Below are 11,191 nucleotides of genomic sequence, written 5' to 3' on the forward strand. Positions count from 1 at the left end.
TTAGGCTTCTCAGGAATGCTAACTATAGGGTATAAAAATACATTTGGAAGAGTGGAAGAGTGGTTCATTGTATATTTCGATGTTAAGTCATATGACTGGAGACTTACTGTTTAATTTTTTATGAATCATCAAGGGAGAAGGTAAAACAGCAGCAGAAGAGACAATGATTTTATGATTTAAACTTTTTTTATTGAGCAATGTATGAATTTGATTTTTAAGGCTGCTTACTCACACAACAGTTCAAGAAGACAAGTAAACAGGGTTAAAAAGCCATCAGAATTAACAAAAGAAGAATCAATGGTAAAATAATTATAGGAGGGGAAGACAAAATCTTTAGTCACGCAAATATACCAGCAGGTTCAGCAATCTCCCTTGCCCAGTGCCTGCTAGAAGAATCAGGTCTTTCTAAATGACAGATGGGGGGATGCATAATTTTCATACCTCTCAGAATGAACAGCCTGATATGCTTTCAATCTCTCTTTTGGGGGAACATTCAAATAAATTAAACAATAACCATAATACAGTAGTCAAGGTGCCATAACAAACTTATAGCACAGTTGCATCTTTGTTGGACCCAGCCAACATCCCAACCCAGTGCTTGGGGAAGAGCCCGCAGAATCATGGCTAACCATTCTCCCCCCAAAAATAGCTGGAAATGAAAGATGGGTCAGGCCTTTGAATTGTCCAAGGATTCTTCATCTGGCAATATTAAAAAAAGAAAGAAAAAAAGAGGGGAAAATATGGCTGAGGTTCAAGCTAAGCCCACACTCTGTAACATGTTTAGATTGAATGAGGGGAAAGTTTGTAGACCTGCCAGTTGGGTCCTATCAGGTGTAGAAGTGGTGTTAGGTTGCAACTGTGGACTCTGCCAAAGGTTGCTGGAATGAAGAAAAAAAGCAAATAATTACTGTTGGTTCTACATTTTTAGAAACATAAACACCAGCTGTTAAGTCAAACCTCTTTCCATCCTTAGGCTAAACACACAAGTCTCTTGATAGGAGGAAAAAGGAAAAGAGACAAAGCTAGACAAGTTTTATATTAACAAATCTGGAAATAATTTTAAATGTTTTGCTAGGTGAAGAGAGTCCATGAAAGCAAAATCATTAGAATTACCTGGAGGCAGGGGGCAAGTACCCTCAGCTTAGGTGGTATAAATCCCGTTCCTCCAGTCCTGACAGGAAATCCCTTGTGATACCACAACAGGCTACCTCTCAACCGTTTCTACAGTATAAGTAAACTAAATCTTGGTATCGGGCTTCAAGAAATATGTTCTGAAACATGCAAAAGAATGAATTGTCAAAGTTAAAAAAAAAGTAATGTTGGAAAAGACAGTACACTTCAAAACTATGTTTACCCCATTGCATATTTCTCAGTTGTTAATCTAAGGTAAATGGCAGACAGAAGTAATTTTGATGAGATCAACTAAAGTATTAAGGAAGCCCATAAACTAGCCTAAACAGCTAAGAAAATAATTACGGTCTGCTGTTCCTGGACTGAAGGTATGAATCACAGAATCTTCTTGGCTTCAAAACTATTACAATAATATACGTAATATAAAAGTGAATCCTAACCTAATCAGTCTGATGAATCTACATTGCATTCATCTTATTAGTTAAAAACAATAATAATACTGCCGGCATGCCCAATAGATATGATTTCCTATTTGAAGTCTAAAGATTATGGAGAATTCTTGGGATTGGTAGCTTTCTGATTGGCAGGATAATAATCTAGTACAGGAAATTATGCAAACTGTTATGGTGGACTTAGGTTTGGGGCCAATCCCTGTTATTGTATTTATTCTGTTTATGCTTTTAAAAATGTAATCATAAAAGTCTGTAAAGCTGCAATAAATGAAACTTCAGCAATAGTTTCTCTGGAGGACACTGTATGAGACAGAAAGCCCTCCACCTCCTGAGTGATTTCTTCCAGTTATTATATTTAGAATAAACTGGAAGGAGAAGTGGAATCACTATCTGCAAATTTTTACACTACAGAATAAGTCACTCAACTTTATGAAGACTTAATGATTGTTTTGCCTGTCCAGAATTATAGGATTGATTACGTTGTATATACCCAGCTTGCTGGCTGGGGAATTCTGGGAGTTGAAGTCTTGCCACCTTAACGTTGCCAGGGTTGAGAAACACTGCTATAAAACAACAACATGAAAAATAGATCTGCTGATTTCTCTTCTTCTTCAACACTTGGCCAGTAATTCTGATTCTCTTTTTATCTGCACAATGGTTTCTGGAAAACAGCACGGCATTATGCCAAAGCCTAGGAAGCAGCACTGTCTGAAAGAAAATGATTACAGCAAGCCAAAAGTAACGCACAGCTAGCCGAGCAATGACTGTCTCTGGCAGTATGTGTTAGTGAGGGATACCACGACCCCTTTAAATCTGTGGGCATAAATCAGAAAATTATTTATGGTTAGATGGTTGTCAGTTCTAGTTTATAACCAGGACATTTGATTAATTGGAAATTCAGCCATATAATGCTACACTGACTATTTAATAGCCACAAGCTTTGTTACTTGTGATAAGTAGGTACTATCTCTGGCAAACCAGCCCAAAACACTGAGGAGAGAATGGGTTCTTTATTGCTTTCAGGCTGTTGATGTACCATATAATATTTACAAAACTATAAATTGGTATGAACCAATTAATGTTACTTATTTTCCAGAGAAACACACGGCTTTCATAGACTATTTTATTTACAGATTATACTTTCTCCTCAGACTCCATATTGTTTTTAACCATACTATGTCTGGAGGTAATAAAAGGCTCTGTTAATGGAAATTAATATCTGTTTGGTTGACAATGTCAGATGACAAAACATGTCACCGAACAATCCTATGAAGAGCAGAGGTGGGACCTTATAGCAGATATCATTTCTAAGAATCTTTGAAACCCAGCATGAAGTTAGAGAAACTGAACCATGGTGAACCCCACGGTAAGCCCTTTCCTTCCACCTGTGGGATTGTCCCTGTTAAAGAACTTTAAGGTTCTTTAGTAAATGAAATAATCAGATGGATTGGTCATTTTCATTCATGGCTATAAAACTACAATAATTTTCCAAGAAATATTCAGTATTTGGGATTTCCATCAGGCTCCCATTTACTGTCCTTTGGATTTTAATCAGCAAAATACAATGAGAAAAATCTTGCAAGCTGATATATCTATCTATCTATTTATCCATCCAGTCACAGAACAAAGTCAGCCAGAGGTTGCCCTATAAAATTGCTTCTGAGCAGATCCTCAAATCACTGTTAGGGACATGATTATGCTGTCTGTGCATTGAGCTGCCCATACACATAATCCATTGTTCTCAGGCCTCTTTCTGAATGAATTTCACAGTGTAGCTGGTGCCATTGCAGATGCTGACACCAGATGCCCAGGCTGATCAGATCTACCAGATACAATAGCTAGGTCTTCTGCTCTATTTATTTTACTTGCTCTCAGCTAGAACATGTAATGAGCCTGTTTTTCGGGAATGTAGGATGTATATGAGGATAGATGAGTTTTTCCTGATGTGATGTGTTTTGTCGATGTTTTAATTGTTAGTTTTATTTATTTAGCACCCAGAATTTAAGGTCAAGTGGATAAATCTAAACAAATAACTCCGCAGTGCCAACCCAGATAATATCTTGTTGTTATAATACTGGATTACAATGTAACATTAACACTATAAGTCCTATATTGTATTAAAGCATACATAGGATAAAAATGAGAAAATATTTCTGACTTACTGATAGCTGAGTATCCCAAATGCCTGCTTTTATTGCTGGCTATTATGATTTGAGAAACATGGACTGTATCTTGTACCAACATAATGCTAAACAAAGCACTAAACCCAGCTTAACTCCAGATGCATGAAGTTTGCCAGACAGGTGAGAAAGTAGGAACAAAAAACCTTTTGGCACATCACAATAGATCAGTCTCACAATAATTGATAACTGGAGCCAAAGATTTTGGAGAGCCGATATCTTTCAGGTGGGAAGATTTGTGGACCTGGGGAGAGGACAATGTGTAATTAAAACCAAAATGAAGATAGGAAGCTTATTGTCATATACTGTACAATGAGAAAAGGTGTGGCTTTATTCCTATGTAAAGTATTCTATGCCAGGTTTAGTGACTGCTAGTCAGAAGAGAAAAAGCTGGATCCTGATTACACTCATGTGATAGGTAAAGTACAGGCAGAAGTTTTAGAAAAACAATATTATTTATTACTTATATTTTAAGATGGCAACAGTAAACATGGTCCAAGATTTGGAACCCAATAAGCAAAGAATCCATGAAAAAAGATAGGAGAGGTGGAATCTAGAGTTCTAAGCATGATATACACAAAAATTGTTCTCAGTGTTTTCTCCCAGGGAGTGAGGCCAATAAATTGGCTAGACTAAGCCTCCACCCAAATGTGCAGCTGAGACACGTTACTCATTAGAGTCTGTTCTTTCTTTGGCTTGTTTTTTGACAAATCTCAACTCCTCACTGTTGTATCTTTATTGTGCCTCTGCCTAGGACTGGGTGGATGAATTTCAGAGTTGAATGGGGTACAAGCAAGGAGTAATAACAATAACAATAATAATGAAGTTGGAAGGGACCTTGGAGGTCATCTAATCCAACTGCCTGCTAAGGCAGGAAACCCTATACCATTTCAGACAAATGGCTGTCCAGTCTCGTCTTAAAAACTTCCAGTGTTGGAGCATTCAAAGCTTCTGGAGGCAGATTCTTCCACTGATTAATTCTTCTAACTATCAGAAAATTTCTCCTTAATTCTAGGTTGCTTCTCTCTTTGGTTAGTTTCCATCTGTTACTTCTTGTCCTGCCTTCAGGAGCTTTGGAGAATAGCTTGACTCCCTCTTCTTTGTGGCAGCCTCTGAGATATTGGAACACTGATATCATGTCACCCCTCATCCTACTCTTCATTAGACTAGACATTCCCAATTCCAGCAACCGTTCCTTATGTTTTAGCCTCCAGTCCCCTGACCATCTTTGTTGCTCTTCTCTGTACTCTTTCTAGAGTCTCAACATCTTTTGTACATCATGGTGACCAAAACTGGATGCAGTATTCCAAGTGTGACCTTACCAAGGCATTGTAAAGTGGTATTAACACTTCACGTGATCTTGTTTCTATCCCTCTGTTAAAGCAACCTAGCACTATGTTGGCTTTTTTGACAGCTGCAGCACATGTTGGCTCATATTTAAGTGATTGTCTACTAGGACTCCAAGATCCCTCTCACAGTTGCTACTATTGAGCAAGGTACCAGCTATACTATATCTGTGCATTTGGTTTTTCTTGCCTAAATGTAGAACCTTACTTTTTTCACCATTGAATTTCATTTTGTTAGATAGCGCCCAATGTTCAAGTTTGTCAAGATCCTTCTGTATCTTAAGCCTATCTTCTGGAGTGCTGGCTATTCCTGCCAGCTTGGTGTCATCTGCGAATTTGATGAGTTCCCTATCTATCCCCTCATCCAAATCATTGATAAAGATGTTGAAGAACCCTGGGCCCAGAACAGAGCCCTGGGGCATCCCGCTACACTTCTCTCCATGTAAATGCAGTTCCATTGAGGACCACACCCTGAGTACGGCTGGTCAGCCAGCTACGAATCCATCTGGTGGTGATGCTGTCTAACCCCCATTTTTCTATCTTATCAAGTAGTAGGTTGTAATCTACTTTATCAAATGCCTTACTGAAGTCCAAGTAAATTATATCCACAGCATTCCTCTGGTCCACTAATTTTATTACCTGGTCAAAGAATACAATAATATTTGTCTGGCATGATCTGTTTTTGACAAACCCATGTTGGCTTTTGGTAATGACTTTGTTTGCCTCTAGGCAGTGGTGGGATTCAACCGGTTCATACCACTTTTGCAGAACCAGTAGCTAATTTTTTGTTGCCCAGGCCCAGAATGGACTTCCATAAGCGGCATTCCCACAGAGAACCGGTTGTTCACATATTTGAATCCTACCACTGCCTCTAGGTATTTGCTGATTCGATACTTGATTATCTTTTTCAAGATCTTCCCAGGTATTGAGGTCAGGCGGATAAGTCTGTAGTTTCCTGGATCTGTTTTTTTTCTCCTTTTTTGAAGATGGGAACTACAGAAGTGCTCCAGGAGTCTCGGGGTGAGAGGGGGGGCTTGTTGGATATGCTTCAGCCAACTTGGAATCACTAGCTCCACCATTTCTGAAATCAGTCATGTCAAGACAATTGTCCCTAGCTGCCCCTAACTCTACTTCCTTCCTATTTTTTTCATCAGAGGCATGTCCAGAGCAAGAGGCTCCTTCCTTGAGTCTGGTGAAATTTAGTTTTCCTCACTCCAAACCCCAATTTTTAAGTAATCCCTGTTGTGTGGCAATGTAAGTTTTAGACCTACCTTAGGTACAAAACCAGCTGGGTGATCTTGGTCTCATCACTCTGTCTCAGCCCAAGGAAGAAGACAATGGCAAAGCTCTTCTTGAAAACCTTATCAGGGAAAGTGCAGGGACTTGTCCAGGCAATCTCCGAGAAATGGACATGATTGAAGGGGAGAAAAAGAAAGATCTAATTTATATCAGCACCATTCATGAAAACTCTCTATACCTTCCCATTTTTGAAAAAAAAAACAAAACACCAACCAACCTTTTGCTTCCATCCATACATCACTTCATGCATTGCTATTTGCCTCTTATGGAGGAGCTCATCTATTACCTCTAACTATAATCTTTTCAATTTTCCCCTTCGTCTTAATCCACTCATTCTTCTTCCACTGATTTGTTTAGCTATTCATTCCTAGTTCATTATTTCCCTGTATGATCAAACCATTTCGATATACTTCACTCATATAGTTGCCATTTGTTTTTGTATTTAATTAGCATTCGTAAGTATCCCATTTTGTTATTTTTTCTGATATACTGAATGCTAATTTTCTTATTAAATGATAACGTTTCTCTTATACATAAGCAGTTTTATTTTTTTATACAAATATTCCTTCCTTTTGTTAGACTATATACTACCATTGGATTTTTACTAGCATTTCTCCATCTGTTTTCCCATCTTTAATAAACATTCTGCCAAGTTACACAAATTCATCCACTTGCTCTAGTTTTCTAGTTGAAAATTCTTTTGTACAAATCACATAAGGACTTGTCCAATGACTAAGGATGGTAGCATTTTGCAGCATATCAGGCTCTCTGGAAAGATCATCCCATAATGAAGTTTTTGTTGTCATGAAAAAAAATAGGAGCAGCAGATGCAAAAGAAACTGGGACCTCTGTTACTTTTATAGGTGTAAAGAAGACAACCTAACATTTCCTCCCATGCCTAGAAAACTGTAGTCTCTTCAATATCTGGCCTGCCTAGATGGTGGAGGCACTCAGAAAAAAATCTCCACAAGTTGATTTAAATCAAAAGGCAGGCTTCTCTAGGCTGCCATTCCTCTAGAGGTCCATTTCTTAAATCAATTCTCAGCACGTCCCAGCAATCAGAATGATCTCACGGCATTATAAATGTATCCATTCCATGCAAGAACATTTAGAACAAGGAATTCTGCATCCCAGTCAGCACTGATACAATCTGAAAATGACAGGACTTGGAGATTCAGCTCTGTCTGACTTCCTTCAGCAGCACTTGTAAATGGTGCTATTAATAGAAAATTACCTTCTATGGTCTTTCAGAGACTGCTTCCTCCTATTCTTCTACTGTTTAAAATCAAGGCACAGAAGTATTAGTTGAGGCAAGTCTCTTTTACTCCCCCCTCCCACACTGCTGTTATCTTTCTGTCCACTGAATGTCCTGCCAGGACTTAAAGTTGAGGCGGAGTGGGGGGGTGGGGTGGGGAATCCGGAAACCTCTTTGTGTCTTTATCATTGCTGAAATGTTCAGAACTGTTAAACAAATGGAAACATACACACAATGGAATGTAAAAGACTGGCTTCCTTCAGAGAATGAGAGACTGTCCACATGGCAGACAAAGAGGCTGATATTAGGGGTTGCTTGGTCCAGAGCTGGGCGGTGACTAAATCTTTTAGTGCTACAGGATATTAGGACTGTAATCACTGATCCCCCAACCATTTCCTCACCCACCCTCATGGCTGGAGTACTGTGGAGGATAACGTTAGGCTTAATGCTTATATTCTGCTAAATCCAATGGTATTGCCTGTGTATAAACCACATCAATAGAAAAACCACACCTGAAGCTCCTCCAGCTCAGCTTTGAAGATCGCAAAAATAATAAGCTTCTGCATCATCTTCCATTTAATTTAACTCTTTCATACCACCAGTAGTGATCAGGGCCTGTAGCACCAAGTCAGTCATGAAAGATGTTGACCCCAGAATGGAAATGCTGCAGCTGCAAAACAGCCACTAGATTAGGAGTAGGCAACCTTGGCTCTTTTATGACTCATGGTCTTCAACTCCCACAATTCCTGAGCCAGCTGGCTCAGGAATTCTGGGAGTTGAAGTCCACGAGTCATAAAAGAGCCAAGGTTGCCTACTCCCTGCACTAGATGAATAGAATGGGGCATGTGGAAGAATATACAGTATAGTGAGATATACAGCGACTTCAAGGAGACTGTAGATTGAATTCTTAACAACAGTGAGATGTACCTAGGTAGCAATATTTTTTTGAAAATTACAGCCTTAAATGTACTTCCTCCAATGAAGAGCTGGAGATTCTTGTTGAAATATTGTATTCCAGGTTGTACTTTGTACAGAATTATGAACTTTCTGAACACTGGGTTTGATGCCAAAGCTGAAATGCCCAACACTATTTTTTTTTCAATTCTCATTTCTTGATGAAAAAAAAAAAAGAATTGTTGCATAAAGCATTTCTTAACTAAAAAGCCCAGTCTTTCTGTCTTAATTTAGAGGGGTGCCATGATAGCCTTGCCTTGCATAAGAGGCTTTTTTGTTTTTCTTTTTTGTTATTTGCATACCAAGGGCAGCTTCAGAAAAATTAGTTGACATTACAAAGACCATGATGATGAGAGCAAGGATATATACATTAAATATAAATAGTGTGTGATTGGAAGCGGAGGAAATAAATGAGGTGATGTTAAACACTTTAGGGATATGCTCTAGCAGTAAAATAGACTGTTGCTTGTGACAACTCATGTCATACTAAGATCTCCTATTTACCAAGACAATTCTTGTCTTCTGCCTTGAAATAATCACAGTGAAAAGCTCATTTCTTCAGTTTTCAGTGATTTTTTTTTTACTGCTGCTAGAATTACAAACATCCAACTTCAGCAAATGTACTTAGAAGGCCAAAGACAGTGAACACTCTTCAGCATATTTTTTTTCTAAGAAGGCGCTCATAATCCAGCAGAATATATAAAAGCAGGCCAAATGGGATGACACATTTCACTGTGGCTGTTTCTGTTGAGAGATTCAAGGGTTGGCTCTGCCTTCTACTCATTTCTAAAACTGTATGGCAGCTGGCCAAACCTGTCTCCTTTTAAACATCTGTAGACTTTCATAATCAAACTTGCTTCATGAGGAATGATAAGATTTGAGTCCACATTCTGAATTTCCCATTCTATTCCCAATAGGATTGCTTGACCATATTCAAAGAACGTATTCTGTTATCTTTGTAATGCTCAAAGCAACTGTAAGCTCTAAAAATTCTGTGAGATCCTTGGGGCTCTCTGAGCTTTCTTGCAGACGTTTCATTGCAAAACTAGATAACATCATCAGTGCACGGATATACACAGAATATCAGAATATCACTGTGTATATCAGTGCACTGATGTACAAATATTCTCTTCTATTGGTAGTAGAAAATCTTTGTGTTTTCTCAGTCAATTTGATAAAAGAGGATTTGCTTTAGAAATTCTCTCAAAGGAGAATAACATTCCAGAGGTTCTCATGAGAAAAGGGCAGTATTTTTGCATTTATTCAGCTGTAAGGTGCCAATGTACAGTATGTAACTATCTTGCCTTTCTTTATGCAGCGATGTCCACAGTGGCCTCCTGCTTTGTTTCTATTAAATCCCAAAGGACATCAACCAAAAACCTCTCCCATTTGACTTTTCCAATAGTGATACTAGGAGTCCTATCCATGAAATTGTTGGAAAATGTCTCCTTCCACTTTAGAAATTGGAGCTCCCAGAAATGTGGTGGTTAGTTTCCAAAGCATTACTTTTTCCCAGCTCCATCATATGCAACAGTTGGTTCTGCTTCTGCTAAATTAAAAGTTTTCTATTATAGGTGATATAAATTAGGCTTTCCTGCTTTCCTGAATACATGTGGATAAACTAAACTGAGAATGGAAAAAAATGAAGTGCATGTTAGCCCTGCTCCCGAATCCACGTGTGCACTAGCCCTAAAAGACAAGATCCATAAGGAGGTTTTCAACATGCTCAATTGATATAAGTAGAAGTCTCGGTATAATAATTTTCTTCTTGTGCTTATTCATTTATTTGTTGAATTACAGAGTGATTCAGTGTGGTGTGCAATTAAAAAACATAAAAGACCTCAAAACCATGTAAAATGCATTAACAAAAGAGCCGGACAAAAGTAAGAATAAATTAAGATAAAAATTAAAAAGTGGGAGGAGGCATCAACCAACCCTTGGGTTTCATGCTGCTCAGTGATCTCCAGGTGAGTTGGCAGAGCCTGGTTTTTAGATTCCTTCAAAAGGCCAGGATAGTGGAGGCCTGCCTCACCTCTGAAGAGAAGGTTTTCCAGAAGGTGAGGACAATGGCACTGAACTCCACGAGTCAAAATTCCTTAACTGATGGGTTTCGTAACATACCTTCCCTACTTGAGTGGCAGGAAATTTGTTTGATCTTTCCTGCTATTTATTATGACATCCATATACCTTTCCCCTAGGAACTCAAAGAGGGGTTCCTCTCCTTCAGTCTTCAAATAACAATCTTGTGAAATAGTTTGTATTATCAGATCATTTTTGTCCTCATATGCTTGAGTGGAGCTATGGACCTGAGTCCCCCCTGGTTTCAGTCTATCATTTCAACTATTATCTCACACTGGGTTTCAAACAAACCAGGCAAAGTATTCATGCAGCTATCCCAAAGGTGCTTTTTCATGAGGCAACTGGACTTTTTTGTTTTTCTTTGAAGATGTTTTGCTTCTCATACAAGAAGCTTCATGTAGCTCTTTTCTTAGAATGGCAAATCTTAGAAGATAGGAAGATGGAGATGGCATACAGATTTTGCTATTGATTCTCACATAATCTAAACTCCTTTGC

The 11,191-nt window shown here is 38.5% G+C and overlaps 1 long non-coding RNA gene across 1 annotated transcript; it reads right to left on the reverse strand.

Annotated features, from left to right (window-relative positions):
- Nucleotides 1-201: 201 nt before the first annotated feature.
- On the reverse strand, nt 202-7,523 carry LOC120314255. Its single transcript, XR_005558385.1, has 4 exons — nt 6,381-7,523; nt 3,746-4,007; nt 1,114-1,271; nt 202-878 (listed from the first exon to the last, which is right to left on the reverse strand). It is a non-coding gene; the product is annotated as an uncharacterized LOC120314255 (long non-coding RNA).
- Between the last annotated feature and the right edge of the window lie 3,668 nt (nt 7,524-11,191).

The sequence above is a fragment of the Crotalus tigris genome, unplaced genomic scaffold, assembly GCF_016545835.1.
Source record: "Crotalus tigris isolate CLP2741 ecotype Arizona unplaced genomic scaffold, ASM1654583v1 scf7180000017576.4783729, whole genome shotgun sequence".
Taxonomy (NCBI): domain Eukaryota; kingdom Metazoa; phylum Chordata; class Lepidosauria; order Squamata; family Viperidae; genus Crotalus; species Crotalus tigris.